At 49.9% G+C, this 13,427-nt stretch overlaps 1 non-coding gene across 1 annotated transcript; it reads right to left on the reverse strand.

Annotated features, from left to right (window-relative positions):
* Window positions 1–1,417: 1,417 nt before the first annotated feature.
* LOC102461797 (uncharacterized) lies at window positions 1,418–13,162 on the reverse strand. The gene is made up of 3 exons (XR_012897444.1): window positions 13,006–13,162; window positions 2,586–2,677; window positions 1,418–1,543 (listed from the first exon to the last, which is right to left on the reverse strand). It is a non-coding gene; the product is annotated as an uncharacterized LOC102461797 (transcript).
* Between the last annotated feature and the right edge of the window lie 265 nt (window positions 13,163–13,427).

A 13,427-nucleotide genomic window follows, 5' to 3' on the forward strand; every position in this document is an offset into this window, starting at 1 on the left:
CCATGCCAAGGTAGCACGTCAGGGTCACGGCGGTGATTCACTCGGTGTTTGCCATCGCGCCGCACCCACCTCCCGCGCCCCTGCCCCCCTTCTTGCTCTCTCCACACGCTTGTTTTTCTCCACATGACCCGGGCTCTGCTATCTGCCCTGCCTCTGTTTGGCTGCCGTCACATGCCACAATGGCAGGAACATGTGACCCCGTGACAGGTGCTTAGCCATCACTGGGCCAGCCTGGGCAGATTGGGCCAACCCGTCCCCACCCAGGTCCTGGGAGAGAGATGCCCCCGTGGCAGTGCCAGCAGCCAGGTGTGGGTACAGGAGCCGCACGCCATGCTGGGATGAGTCAGTTTGGGCGGGAGGGTTACACTGCCAAAGACCAGACCCCTGCATCTGGAGCTGTCACCCCCGCAAGTCTGCCAGGCACAGGGGGACGTGGCTGGAGACACAGATCCTTGCTGGGGCACCGTAAGCAACAAGCGCCCACATTCCAACCAGACCCCCATTCCCCGTGCACGGAAACAGCTCCCGCTTGGCCTTTTCTCACTTTATTCCCCCCTTCCCCCCCCAAATCACAGCAGCAGAGTTTAATTTCTTACACTTACATTATTTCAGCCCCAGGGGCTGGCGGGGAGCTAAATCCTGGGGGCGAGGTCACAAGGAGAGATATCCCCCATGTGGGGGGGGGGGAAACTGATCTAAGGGTCCCCCTGCTGAGCAATGGCCCCAGCCAATGCCTTTTGCCTTGCTCCAGCATGACATCTGCGGTCCCTGCCCCCGCCCCCGGCCTGAGTCCCACATCCTTCCTGTGGCCCCTGGGAACACAGCCCCCTTTCTCCTGCCCCCATTCCGCTGCTGTTTGCTCAGGGCAAAGGAAACAATTGGAACTAAACAGCCCCCCGAATCGCCGGCAGAGGGGCCCAGGACCAACCTATGCCTCTCCCGCTGGCCCATTCTTCCTCTCCGACTGCTGGCCCGCCCCAGCCCGGAACACCGCCCTGTGCGGGGCTGCCAAAGAGGAAGGGACCCCAGATGCAGGCACAGCTCGGGGGCGGGGTTGCTGCCCGCTGCTGCCCCACAGTGCCCAAAGCCACCACCACCAGCTTCGTGCCAGCCAGTCCCCAAGAGCTCAACAGCAGCCAGTCCAGGGTCGGCCACATCCGCTCCCCCTGGGGGGCTGAGTGTCACTGGCAGGCGCAGGGTCCCGGGGAGCCGCCTTGTCCAACAGCTGCGGCGGCTGGGTCAGTGCCGGACGTGATCAGCCAGACCAGCTGCCGGGACTCAGAGCCGGGTCACCTGGGGCCGGGCGATTCGCATCTGGGAACAGCCAGCAGGGGTCAGGCAACGTCCCTCCCTCCTGCCCCACAGCCCCTGCTCCCCCAACCCTGCCGGTGCCCCTCACTCCCGACCCACAGCCCCTGGCAGCCCAGCCCTGAGCTCCCCCAGCCCTGCCACTGGCCAGGCACCTGCAGGGACGTGTCCACTTTGTCCAGGGAAGGCCGGAAGGAGGAGGAGGATCTTTGGCTGCTGCTGCCGCCTTCACTCCCTGCAAGAGACGCCCGAGTGGGGTGAGCAGCTGCCATCCAGGGGCGAGTTTCCTCTGCTATCAAGTGGAAGGCAGCACTTGGCCTTGTGACCCTGCACCTGCCTGTCCCCACCCTGTGCACCCACACCCCCACTGCACCCCCTCGTCCCCACCCCTACCCTGTCCCCACACCCTGCGCACCCCACCCAACTGCACCCCCTCGTCCCCACCCCCTACCCTGTCCCCACACCCTGCGCACCCCCACCCCACTGCACCCCCTCGTCCCCACCCCCTACCCTGTCCCCACACCCTGCACACCCCCACCCCACTGCACCCCCTCGTCCCCACCCCCTACCCTGTCCCCACACCCTGCGCACCCCCACCCCACTGCACCCCCTCGTCCCCACCCCCTACCCTGTCCCCACACCCTGCGCACCCCCACCCCACTGCACCCCCTCGTCCCCACCCCCTACCCTGTCACCACTCTGTGCATCCCCATCCCTACTGCACCCCCCCACTACCCCAGTCTCCTCCCCTGTTTCCACCCTGCGCACCCCCACCCCACTGCACTCCCTCTTTCCCTGCCCCTCTCCCCTGTCACCACTCTGTGCATCCCCATCCCTACTGCACCCCCCCACTACCTCAGTCTCCTCCCCTGTTTCCACCCTGTGCACCCCCACCCCACTGCACCCTCCTCTGCCCCCACCCTCCTTCCCTGCCCCATACCCTGTGTGCCCCCACCCGCACTGCACCCCCTTTCCTCTGCCCCCACTGGCCTCCCTGTCGCCACACTGCATGCTCCCCTCCTGCCTCTCTTTCCCAGCCCCACCCCTTGATGCCTTTGATGGGGCCTCTGTAGCAGTGTCAGCCCCAGCACCTCTCTGGCCAGGGACCTGCTGGCCAGTGTCCTGGGCTCCAGCCCAGCCCAGAGCTCCAGCCCCTTATGCCCCAGAGCTGGCAGCCAACCCGCCTGCATCCAGGCTGGACCCCAGGGCAGGCCAGGGCAGACCAGGGCGGCTGAGGTCAAGCCCGGAGCTGGGGAGATGGCTCCCCACCCCCTTACCTGTCCCGGTGGCAGTGCCCTGGTGGGGCGCAGTCCACTCCCACTCCATGTTCTCGAACCACTTCTCCTGCCTCTCCTCCAGGTCCGCCACGCTGCAGAGAGAGCAGCCAGGCTGCCCGTCACATGCCGCCTGCCTGCTGCCATCTCCCCCCATGCTCCATATTCTCCAGCGCCCAAACCCACTGCAGCTCGGCCCATGCTGGGCTTGCTGCTGCCCTCACCTGGCCTGGGGCATGGAAAGGATCCGCCCTCCAGACCCACCCCACGCGATCAGCACCAGAACTGGGGAGAGAACTCAGGAGTCCTGAGCTTCAGGCAGCTTCCTGGCTCCAGGTAAATCCCTCCTCCCGCCATGTGCCTCAGTTTCCCCTTCTGTGACACCCTTCCCTACCTGACCATGGTAGAGGAAGGGGAGGGGGAGAGATTAAAATTCATGCATCTGCATATCTGTCTAGCCCAGGCCAGCCAATCTCACCCCCTGGGATAAGCATGAGGCTGCGGGGCTGCCCTGGAAGGCGTGCCATAAAGGGCACTGGACTTGAGTTCACCTCTCTCAGGCCTGGCTGCCCAGGGTGGGAGGCTGGGGTCAGACCCGTGCCTGGCCCCTGGGTGTGATGGATGCAGGAATTCTCAGTGACATCACTCTGAACACTTCACCCCCTCTCCCCCCGGCTATCCCCGCCCTGGCGGGAAAAGTTGATTCCCTGCCCTAGACATGAGAGATCAGGGTGAGGTCTTGACACACCTGCCTCCCTGGCTTTCAAGGCAACGGACATCCCGGGCTCACCTGTGTGACCTTACTGGATTCTGATGTGAATATACAAAGCATCTTTCTATGTTTGCACCAACCCTGGCAGAGAGTGGGCCAATGAGGTATCTACTGACTCTATGCATATGCAGGAATCATATTTGCATGTGAAGTTCTGAGTATCAGCTCTGTGCGTGTATTGCAAAGGTTTGCTTCCGGGAGATATCTGCAGGGGGCTGGGCCAGCCTATTGTGAGAAGACTGTTAGTCAAGTGACTAGCAGGATTTCACAGGCAACAGGCCTTGGCTGGTGCCGATCCACGGCAGATGAGCTTCCCTGTGAAGGTTCAGACCAGCAGTCACATTACAGGATTTTAAGGGGAGCAGCCAGGTCACTGCTGCACCCATGGGGGGTGCTTGCCCCAAAAGTTAGTACAAAGGGGGCTATGCGAGGTATCTAATGAAAGCTTATCTTATACTGATTCTATTCGTGTAATTGTATATTGTCTGTGTGTGAAGTTATAAGTGTATACTCTGTGTGGATACTGAGAGTTTCTCTGTATTTGTTTGAGCAATGGGCAAGGCAGCTCAGCCTATGGACATGTGAATGAGCAAGGCTGCTTCAAACAATAGGTCTCTTAAGTATGTAGCCAGACAGGAACCCCCCTTGTAACATCCATTTTTGCTTGCCTGGAGCATACAGGGCACACAGAGCAGAAGGCCCAAGCTGCTGTGACCATGAATGGCTGTAAACAGAGATACGCCAATTGCTGACCAAGAGGCTGCCAAGGAGTGCCCTTGACTCAAGCCCATATTGATACGAACACACATCCATCCGCGGGGGGAGGAATCTCTCGCCCAGTAAAAAAATGTCTAGTACACACAATTTAGTTATCTCTCTTGCAAGTGTAAATTAACTTGAAACTTGCTTGTAAGAACTAGCGCCACAGAACAGACCAGTACAATTCGGCATCTTAGATAAGAAAGAGGATACGGGCCCCCAAGGGTATTAAGATGGGTCCAGCAGCATATTTTCTCTGAGTGTCAATCTGCCATCTATCTGCTGGTCGGGTTAGGTGTTTGATCTCCCGAGGTTCCAGAGGGGACGCCCACCTTGTATTCGTCTTTCCTAGGAATTAAGAGACCGGCCCTGGCCTGAAACGCTGGAGTCGAGAGGCACAGAAAGGGGTAAAAATTGTACCTGAATGTAGTCCTTTGCTTAAGTATATATATACATAGTGTTAGAGCTCTTTAAAGATTAAGCTGTCACTTAGTACCATTATTTCTATTTTCTATCTTTACCTTTTTCCTGTGATCATTTTTAAGACCTATATATATATATTTGCTAGCATTTAAGAAATAAAGTAATAACCATTGTAACCATATGATTTATAAGCTTCTTTAATAAACCTGTAACTGTTTAAGCTTTAACCTGACTCCTTCAGTTGCTATAATAGAACCAAGCACAATTTAAAAGAACTTCAGCCGGTCATAAAAAGACAAACATAAGGAGAGCTTAGACGTTTAGATCTGTGTCACTCCCAAGTGACAATATCCGTTAAAGCACCTTTTCAGCCTTTCCTAGGCTGCCCGCTGCGAAGGAACCCCTGTGTTCTAGCAGCTAAAATCTAAAGTATAATAAGCTCTTCCTATATAGCAAAGCGTCTGTTGGCCTGCTGGCCACCCTCTGCGATGGGACCCCTGTCCTAGCAGTAAAGACATGAACGTTAAACCCCCTCTCAGAAACACACACACACACACACACTGCCCTGACCGTCGGCTGACAGAATTGGCGTAGTCGGCAGGATTGTGCTATTGGTTCAAATACAGCAGCATGAAGCCAGTCACGATTGACATGGATTTTAGCTGTATAGAAAAGGAGTTTGCCCGAGAGGGATGGGGCAACCCTAAGTGGGATAAAGAGATGTGAGGGAAAGGCGCTTGCATCTGGCTGTTAAAGGGTGTGTGGCAAGCAGCCTGCACTAGCTACTGGAACTTAGAAACAGAGCTGATAAGGGTGCAGAGAGAGAGATATGAACTCTTGGAGCAATGCCAGAACCTGGATACCCGGGTGCAAACCCTAAATAAGGACATGGAGCACCTACAAGAACGGCTCCTCCTGAGGCTAGAGAGGGGAAGCAGAAAGTAATTAATGGAGAAAAATGAGCTTTTGGAGCTGGTTTTAGAACGTTGCTGGCTCAAGCCCCCGCTCTCCCGCCTTCCACTGTAACCAAGATAAAACAGTACAGCATTCCAGCCGAACCTATGGCTCCAGTCTGTGAACTAATTAAAGATCTGGAAAAATGGGGAATCTTAATTTTTACCTACTCCCCGTATAATTTGCTCAGGAAGCATGCTCGATGGGAATGAGCCCCCCCCTCATGAGGAAGCTCTGAAAGACAGCTAATAACGAGATACGCACTTATCAGTCTATAGGTTCGATTTACCCTAATGGGTCCCATTTCATTTGTACCTTACTGTAAGAAACACAAAGATGTCCTATGCCTTATGGCAAGAAAGAGAAACTGTACCCCGCCGCCCCATACAGTTTGGCTCAAAGTTATGGCAAGGGTCACAGTTAAATTACACGCTTTATGAAAAGTGCTTCTGGCAGCCTACACAGCACTAAAAGAAACAGAGGAGCTAACCCAAGCTCAAGCCATAACACTTCACACTCCTCTCCCAATCATTAAGCCCATATTAGAAAGAAAAGAGTTGCCACCAAGAATAGCCCAAAAAAAAAATGACTGTCCAAAGATGAGCACTCTATTTACACCACAGACTCTGCTGCAGCATAGATGTTATGAAAACCCTACGCTAAGAAGTTTAAAATTAGTAATAGCTGACTGCAATAACACACAGTCATATTTACCTATTGAAAAGAACCAGAAGGTGTGAAAGACTAATCATTAAGCCCACCCTCCTTACCGAATTGATACTGAACAAACCTGTGTCATTGAAAAAAGTCATTTAGCAGAAATCAGGATGTATCATAAGAAGAAAAAGCATGTGAAGGTAAAAAGTGAACTCCGAGGGAGTGTAGAAGGAATTAAGCGATTGTTGTAATATGTGAAAGAAAACCTGCTTTAAAAATGACACCTCGTTTCTTTGCAGCCTCTTTCTTAAGCACTGTACAAACCATCTAGGCAAAGAAACAATCAAATGTAAACATTTGTCTACAGACACTTTTGTTAAATCTGCAAAAAAAATTAAGTATTTTACTGAAACTTAATTAGTTAACTGCATAAAAAAATAAGCTCTATATATTGTAACTTTATTTTGTAAGTTTCAAATGAACTAGTTTTTTTTGTTTTAGATAATGTCCTCTTGCTTAAAATTGCAAACAGACAAGGCACAAATTAGTTAGTGCTTGTGTTAAGCATTCAACTTTTAAGGTTAAATTTGCTCTCTAAGAAACCAAATTATTGTTTTAAAAATCCAAACTCTAAAACTTCACTGTGTCTATGTTCCAAGCTGAGTTGATAACACTTTTAGCTTGCTCTCAGATCCAAAGTTGTAAGTGAGTGCAGACTGCCTTTCTGTTCTGAAGAGGTGTGAAACTAACTGTCCCTCATAAGTAAGCCTGTAACATTGTACATATGATTCTTTTTAAGAAAATAAAAGCTTTTTGCTTGCAAGAACAGTAACTGGCCAACCAACACCTCGTGCTAAAGAAAAGCATTATAGCCTGACACATTAAGCCTAATCTGTAGTACAAGAGAGAAACTGAAGCATGCCACTGTTAAGGAAGGCTAGTAACTCAGAAGTAATTCTTAAGAGTGGAAAGTCACGAGTACTGAAAAAACGCCCTTGTTCTAAGAAAATTGTAGCTCACTCGCCCAAAGAAGTGTTAAGGAACTAGGTGTAATAGGTTCCCCTAACAGATCTTAAGCAGTATTTTAAGTTATAATAAGCCACCCCAATAGGGGTAGAGATGTTTTCTTGTCTTTCAGATCATCAGAAAGCGCTAGTGCCAGCTGAAGAAAAACAACAAACAACAACAACAAAAACCATAGTTCTGTGTCATGACACAATAAGTTTGTGTTCTGTCCAAGTTTGTCTTGTGTGTCTTAATTGTAATACGAATTGCAAATATTGTTGTGTGTAAGATATTGTTTTAATGAAAAGATACTTTAAGTAAAGCAGAAGCATGAATTTAAACCAACAAAATTAATAATTAGGCCCAATCAATTAGCAACTTTAAACTTTAGTGAAAAGATGATAGTTTAGTAATTGTTTAGGCTAAAAGAATGTTAACAATGTCTCCACAAGTAAATAAAGAAGAAACTGGAAAGAAGCAAAGAGTGCATCACGTGAACAGAAGACTGAGAGTAAAGTACCAGCCCTCTCCCCCACCAGATTAGTTTTGCTTTAATAGCTCTAGAGCGCCAAAGATAATAAAAAATCTATAAGAAACAACACGAGCAAGTAAGACATCAGCATATTTAAGTAAAGATGCCCACAACAATGAAGAAACTAGTAACCTCACCATTGCAATAACAGCTACTTAACCTGCTACTCATTAGTGCCTGATGCCTTAAAAAGCCTCAAGAATTATAGAATTGCATGAGTTAACAATTAAACATCTGTGAACCATGCTTAGTCCTATAAGAGAAACAGTGACTCTAGTCAACGTAACCTCCTTCAAGTCACATACATAAGAAAAATACACGCTAATAGCAATAAAAAATACACGGCCTTAAGCTGCCCCTCATTCACACAGAATTATTTTGTTTATTGTAACAACATGAACACTACGAGGACAAAGACTACACAGTCCTCTGAGTTAAAGTTTGTATAGAATATTGTAAGAAAGAAGCTAAACATTGACATTAGGCCACTGAAGTTATACCTACTGACTCCCACTGAAGCTTACCACTTAAAGCTCAAACAAAGGTAATCCCTGAGGCATGGCTGTCATTTGTTAAATAATAGCCATTGCTAACTTGCCGTATTATTAACCAAGTCCTTGAAGACAAAATAAAGCCTCCCAATTGTGCATTATGCCCTGAACAGACCCCTGTCCCAGAACCAGGACAACTGTCACTAGTCCTTACCTTAGTGATGTTCCACACTGGTATAGACCAGCTGTGTGCTAGACTGGCTAATCAAATTAGCAAGTGCCTAATTAAGCAACGTCGGGGCTTAGCAGATACCATCGCAGATTAGTTTGGGCCTAGAAACTCTGTCAGCAACACTTATGTCATAGGCCAGAAATTGTATAGAATCCAGGCTGGTAAATGCAGTAATATCCAGTGCCCGTAAAAGCCTAGACACCAGCCAAGCCAACCGATTGATCCTGAATAGTTTGAAAGATCTGTCCAGCTCTGTGTCCATTTCACTAAACCTAACCAGATATTTAGACCAGAGATTAATTAGATTGTTAATTAACAGAACTAAATTAAAAGTATTAGAAAGCCAGTATTGAAGAATAAGATAGCTTTGACCACCCAGCCCTTATAGTGGTGAGTCCCCATCTCCCCCGTGCCTACCTATAGGAGTGGGGAAGTAAAGAATCCATGAGGACCCAAAGGCCCACAAATAGCAAATGAGAAAACAGATTAAATACTATAGAGCAAAGATTAAATAATCGGCAAACCCCTACGGGCAGTCCGATCAGTAAGAGATTTCTTCCCTACAAGGAGAACCTCTCCTAGCCACACTGTGCCACTCAAAGATTCTAAATATGCACCTAGAGACAATGTAGTAATCAAACACCCCAGTTTAAGAATGCAAACCCGCGTACTGCACTCCTACAAAAGAAAAGGAGTCTAGACCACTGCAGACGCTGGGCTAACACCAATAACCATTACTGAGGCTTGGATTGTATCCAAGACTAGCGAACTTTTTGTTTTATTACAGGAAACTGAGGCAATAGCCCTGAACAGTGCTCCAGTGGGATGTATCCCTCCCAGTGCTGGTGTGGATCCAGAAAACCATCATGAACTTTTTGTATATATACCGCTTGCTGTTGCAGCGCTTGCAATCGCTGTTGTTATAGACTGAACTATAGAAAAAAAAATCTAAGCTGAAGCAAGACATAGTACTCCAACTCGCCATGGTCTTCTTCCTCATCCCAACTGCTACTGCTGTACCAAAACACCTTACTTGACTCCTCTACTAGACTAAAAACCAAGTTTGTCCCTCTCAGCCCAAAACAACTAGTGGAACAAGAGCGACATCTTCCAATGGAGACCGGTGTAGTTCGATGACAGCGACCACCGCAATCCTCAAAATAACTTTGGAAAAAAGCAAAAGAAGTAGCAACAGACTGTATGAGGTAAGACACGCTGTAACTAAGAATGTAAACATCTCATGGCTAAATTGGTTAGCCCAACAGCTGAGATTTTCCCTAACTCCTTTTCTACACTCTGTTATAACCACTGCTCTAACCACTGTAATTGTTGTAATCATTTTCTGCATAACCCTATGTATTGTGCAATGCCTAGTTAATGCAGGTACCTTTTTTGTGCACATTCAATATACAGCACTAGGAAAGGACCCTAGCCAATTCCTAGATCCTGAACCTTCTATTCCAGCCATCAGGCACTTCTAGATTCCCCCAAAGTAAGCAAGAGGTGCTAGTATCACCGCCATCTTGTATCCTAGTATGTAGTGTGTCGTATCAGAGGGTAGAATGTAGCCAGACAGGAACCCCCCTTGTAACATCCATTTTTGCTTGCCTGGAGCATACAGGGCATACAGAGCAGAAGGCCCAAGCTGCTGTGACCATGAATGGCTGTAAACAGAGATACGCCAATTGCTGACCAAGAGGCTGCCAAGGAGTGCCCTTGACTCAAACCCATATTGATATGAACACACATCCATCCGCGGGGGGAGGAATCTCTCGCCCAGTAAAAAAATGTCTAGTACACACAATTTAGTTATCTCTCTTGCAAGTGTAAATTAACTTGAAACTTGCTTGTAAGAACTAGCGCCACAGAACAGACCAGTACAATTTAGCCTCTTAGATACGAAAGAGGATACGGGCCCCCAAGGGTATAAAGATGGGTCCAGCAGCATATTTTCTCTGAGTGTCAATCTACCATCTATCTGCTGGTCAAGTTAGGTGTTTGATCTCCCGAGGTTCCAGAGGGGACGCCCACCTCGTATTCGTCTTTCCTAGGAATTGAGAGACCGGCCCTGGCCTGACACGCTGGAGTCGAGAGGCACAGAAAGGGGTAAAAATTGTACCTGAATGTAGTCCTTTGTTTAAGTATATATATACATAGTGTTAGAGCTCTTTAAAGATTAAGCTGTCACTTAGTACCATTATTTCTATTTTCTATCTTTACCTTTTTCCTGTGATCATTTTTAAGACCTATATATATATATTTGCTAGCATTTAAGAAATAAAGTAATAACCATTGTAACCATATGATTTATAAGCTTCTTTAATAAACCTGTAACTGTTTAAGCTTTAACCTGACTCCTTCAGTTGCTATAATAGAACCAAGCACAATTTAAAAGAACTTCAGCCGGTCATAAAAAGACAAACATAAGGAGAGCTTAGACGTTTAGATCTGTGTCACTCCCAAGTGACAATATCCGTTAAAGCACCTTTTCAGCCTTTCCTAGGCTGCCCGCTGCGAAGGAACCCCTGTGTTCTAGCAGCTAAAATCTAAAGTATAATAAGCTCTTCCTATATAGCAAAGCGTCTGTTGGCCTGCTGGCCACCCTCTGCGATGGGACCCTTGTCCTAGCAGTAAAGACACGAACGTTAAACCTTTTCTCAGAAACACACACTCACACACACACTGCCCTGACCGTCGGCTGACAAAGTACCAGAGACCCACCTAAGAGAGAACCTGGATGCCTGGCCTGTGACCATGTGATTCCCTCCAGCTTGGAAGAAGCCAGGGAGGGGTATACGTTGGCCATGTGGCCGACTCCATCGGGGTGCTCAGCTCAGCTCTTCATCCCAGAGGCAAGAGTGCAGGGATTAAGGAGCCGAAAAGAACTGTGAACCCATCCTGATGTAGGATGTACACCAAGAACTTTTAAGCCAACAGGTATAAGATCTCTGCTGCAAGCCTGCATCAAGAACTGGGAGATTCAATGCATGTAATATATGATACTTTAACAACCTCAGCCTGGCACTTTTCTTTCTGGTAGTAAACCTTTAGATGTTAGATTCTAAAGGATTGGCTTAGCATGATTTGTGGGTAAGTTCCAGAGGGTACATTGACCTGGGATCTGTGGCTGGTTTCTTGGAACCGGACAGAACTTGTTCAGGGTAGGTAAGATTGGGCTCTAAGACCCCTCACTTGTAGGAAGGCCTGGGGCCATCTGGTGCACGGATATTGCTGGGGTTTCAGAGGGGTTTTGCTTGTGAGGCTTCTGGCTGGCCAGGCAGGCAGCTGAAGTGCTCCGTGGGACTGGTTTGTGGCCTATTTGGGAAGGTCTCCAGTCTGGAGGCTGTAAGGAGCCTGAATTTGAGTAATTTGCCCTGAGCGGACGCCCTCAGCAGTGTCCAGACCCGGCCCGGTCCATCACACGAGCCCATGAGTGATGGCTGCTAAGGCCTGAGTCAGGCATGGACAGTGACTGGTCACGTGACTCACTGCAGCTAATCACCTTCGCAGGATCCCTGCTGGGAGCTGACGCAGGAAAGGACTGTTGATCCATCCTAACGGAGCGTATCCCAGAGACTTCTTGTAAAACAGCAGATGATTCCATCTCTGCTAAAACCTGCACCAAGAACTGTGCAAGCGGCGAATGTAACTCGAGCCCTTCAACAATTCTACTTTCAGCCTTTTCTTTCTGCCTGTCTATGAATAAGCCTTTAGCCGTCTGATGCCAGAGGATCAGTGTAGCCTGCTCTTTGGGTGAGAGTTGAGATATAAATGGACCTGGGATGTGGCTGGTGCCTTGGGATCCTGTTGGGCTTTAGTGCGATGGGTTTCGCAGCCTGGGGAAGGCGCGGTGCTGCTGGTGGCACAGAAGCTGGGTGTCTAAGGGGGTTGCTTGTGTGGCTCCTTGCTGGCCAGTGTGGTGAACAGAAGTGCTCTGGGTGGCTGGTTTGGTGCCTTATCGGTTCCTCCCCCCCCCCTTCGCCCCCAGCCATGGGGTTGTTGCCCTGTCTCTAAGCAATTTGCCCTGATTTGACCCTCTCACTGGTGCCCCCAGAAACATATTCTATTACCACTTGAAACACCAGACCCCTCCCTGACCTTCAGTCTTTTCCCATGCTCCTGTTGGGGGGATGAATTTTACAAATTGGGGGAGGGGAATTTTCAGTTCAGGGACTTTTCTGAGGCTTCCACTGAGGAGCAGCCAAGTGGTGCTCTCCCCTCGGTGCCTGGTGCGCCTGTGCCCACGGCGGGATCCCATATCTTGTCCTGGTGCCCGCAGTTCTCAAACTGAGAGGGTTCAGAGGAGAGCCAGGGCAGAAACCCACCGGAGTGAGCGACCCGGAGCTCTGGCCAGCGAGGGAGGTACGTTGTTCTCCCTCACAGCTCAGGAGGGCATGAGAAGCAAGGGGCTCAAACAGCAGCAGGGGCAGTTTAGGTTGGACATTAGGAAAACGTGCTGCCAGGGCGGTAGCACTGGGATGAATTGCTCAGGGAGGAACTGCCGTCCGTGGCGGATTGTCAGAGCAGGTCAGACAGCCCCCTGCCTGGGAGGGTGGAAATCCCACCCCTTTGTGCCCCAGTCCCCGCCCACCCCGTACCTGTGCTTGCCACTCCCGTGCCGACGCCAGCACAGACAGATGGCCAGGATGAGAATCACCAGCAGCAGCACGGCCAGGCCAAGTGCCACTCCCACTGCCACGCCCACCTTGCTCACGGCCTGCTCACAGTGACTGCCCACGTACCACTCCCAGTCCGAGTTCTGGCAGCTGACGAGAGATGGGGAGGTTGTCAGCGGCGCGAGGCAGCCCAGAGGCCTGGGTTCTCTGTCCAGCTCTGGAAGGTGAGGGGAGGGCAGGGGGCTGGGAGCCGGGTTCTCTCTCTGGCTCTGGGTGGGGGGAGGGATGTCTAGGGGGTTGTGGGAAGTTCTGAAGTGAGACGCATGGGGATGGGTCAGCAGGAGATGGGTCCAGCCTCAGTGCCAAGTCTCAGGGACAGTGCTTCCCAGGAGCAAATGCTGAAG

Source organism: Pelodiscus sinensis, chromosome 24 (genome assembly GCF_049634645.1).
Source record: "Pelodiscus sinensis isolate JC-2024 chromosome 24, ASM4963464v1, whole genome shotgun sequence".
NCBI lineage: Eukaryota > Metazoa > Chordata > Testudines > Trionychidae > Pelodiscus > Pelodiscus sinensis.